The sequence below is a fragment of the Notolepis coatsorum genome (assembly GCF_963971535.1).
Source record: "Notolepis coatsorum genome assembly, chromosome: 3".
Classification (NCBI taxonomy): Eukaryota; Metazoa; Chordata; class Actinopteri; order Aulopiformes; family Paralepididae; genus Notolepis; species Notolepis coatsorum.
The window spans coordinates 29,486,839-29,489,338 of record NC_140167.1 but is presented as its reverse complement, the minus strand read 5'-3'; positions in this window follow the sequence as shown (position 1 = coordinate 29,489,338).

The following is a 2,500-nucleotide window of genomic DNA, read 5'->3' as shown; positions in this document are numbered from 1 at the left end:
CCTCACTGGCTGGGTTAAAGGACTCACGGGCTGGGTTAAAGGCCTCACTGGCTGGGTTAAAGGCCTCACGGGCTGGGTTAAAGGCCTCACGGGCTGGGTTAAAGGCCTTGCGGGCTGGCTGGGTTAAAGGCCTCACGGGCTGGGTTAAAGGCCTCACGGCCTGGCTGGGTTAAAGGCCTCACAGGCTGGATTAAAGGCCTCACGGGCTGGGTTAAAGGCCTCACGGGCTGGGTTAAAGGCCTCACAGGCTGGGTTAAAGGCCTCACAGGCTGGGTTAAAGGCCTCACGGGCTGGGTTAAAGGCCTCACAGGCTGGGTTAAAGGCCTCGCTGGCTGGCTGGGTTAAAGGCCTCACGGGCTGGGTTAAAGGCCTTGCTGGCTGGGTTAAAGGCCTCACGGGCTGGGTTAAAGGCCTCACGGCCTGGCTGGGTTAAAGGCCTCACGGGCTGGCTGGGTTAAAGGCCTCGCTGGCTGGCTGGGTTAAAGGCCTTGCGGGCCGGGTTAAAGGCCTCGCTGGCTGGGTTAAAGGCCTTGCTGGCTGGGTTAAAGGCCTCACGGGCTGGGTTAAAGGCCTCACGGGCTGGGTTAAAGGCCTTGCTGGCTGGGTTAAAGGCCTCACGGGCTGGGTTAAAGGCCTCACGGCCTGGCTGGGTTAAAGGCCTCACGGGCTGGGTTAAAGGGGCTGGGTTAAAGGCCTCGCTGGCTGGGTTAAAGGCCTTGCTGGCTCGGTTAAAGGCCTCACGGGCTGGGTTAAAGGCCTCACGGGCTGGGTTAAAGGCCTTGCTGGCTGGGTTAAAGGCCTCACGGGCTGGGTTAAAGGCCTCACGGCCTGGCTGGGTTAAAGGCCTCACGGGCTGGCTGGGTTAAAGGCTTCGCGGGCTGGCTGGGTTAAAGGCCTCACGGGCTGGGTTAAAGGCCTCACAGGCTGGATTAAAGGCCTCACGGGCTGGGTTAAAGGCCTCACAGGCTGGGTTAAAGGCCTCACGGGCTGGGTTAAAGGCCTCACAGGCTGGGTTAAAGGCCTCGCTGGCTGGCTGGGTTAAAGGCCTCACAGGCTGGATTAAAGGCCTTGCTGGCTGGGTTAAAGGCCTCACGGGCTGGGTTAAAGGCCTCATGGCCTGGCTGGGTTAAAGGCCTCACGGGCTGGGTTAAAGGCCTCGCTGGCTGGCTGGGTTAAAGGCCTTGCGGGCCGGGTTAAAGGCCTCGCTGGCTGGGTTAAAGGCCTTGCTGGCTGGGTTAAAGGCCTCACGGGCTGGGTTAAAGGCCTCACGGGCTGGGTTAAAGGCCTTGCTGGCTGGGTTAAAGGCCTCACGGGCTGGGTTAAAGGCCTCACGGCCTGGCTGGGTTAAAGGCCTCACGGGCTGGGTTAAAGGGGCTGGGTTAAAGGCCTCGCTGGCTGGGTTAAAGGCCTTGCTGGCTGGGTTAAAGGCCTCACGGGCTGGGTTAAAGGCCTCACGGGCTGGGTTAAAGGCCTCACGGGCTGGCTGGGTTAAAGGCCTCACTGGCTGGGTTAAAGGCCTCGCTGGCTGGCTGGGTTAAAGGCCTCGCAGGCTGGGTTAAAGGCCTCGCTGGCTGGGTGGGTTAAAGGCCTCACGGGCTGGGTTAAAGGCCTCACAGGCTGGATTAAAGGCCTCACGGGCTGGGTTAAAGGCCTCACAGGCTGGGTTAAAGGCCTCACGGGCTGGGTTAAAGGCCTCACAGGCTGGGTTAAAGGCCTCGCTGGCTGGCTGGGTTAAAGGCCTCACGGGCTGGATTAAAGGCCTTGCTGGCTGGGTTAAAGGCCTCACGGGCTGGGTTAAAGGCCTCATGGCCTGGCTGGGTTAAAGGCCTCACGGGCTGGGTTAAAGGCCTCGCTGGCTGGCTGGGTTAAAGGCCTCGCTGGCTGGGTTAAAGGCCTTGCTGGCTGGGTTAAAGGCCTCACGGGCTGGGTTAAAGGCCTTGCTGGCTGGGTTAAAGGCCTCACGGGCTGGGTTAAAGGCCTCACGGCCTGGCTGGGTTAAAGGCCTCACGGGCTGGGTTAAAGGGGCTGGGTTAAAGGCCTCGCTGGCTGGGTTAAAGGCCTTGCTGGCTGGGTTAAAGGCCTCACAGGCTGGGTTAAAGGCCTCACGGGCTGGCTGGGTTAAAGGCCTCACTGGCTGGGTTAAAGGCCTCGCTGGCTGGCTGGGTTAAAGGCCTCGCAGGCTGGGTTAAAGGCCTCGCTGGCTGGGTTAAAGGCCTCACAGGCTGGGTTAAAGCCCTCGCGGGCTGGGTTAAAGGCCTCGCTGGCTGGGTTAAAGGCCTCACAGGCTGGGTTAAAGGCCTCACAGGCTGGGTTAAAGGACTCACAGGCTGGGTTAAAGGCCTCACTGGCTGGGTTAAAGGACTCACGGGCTGGGTTAAAGGCCTCACTGGCTGGGTTAAAGGCCTCACGGGCTGGGTTAAAGGCCTCACGGGCTGGGTTAAAGGCCTTGCGGGCTGGGTTAAAGGCTTCGCGGGCTGGCTGGGTTAAAGGCCTCACGGGC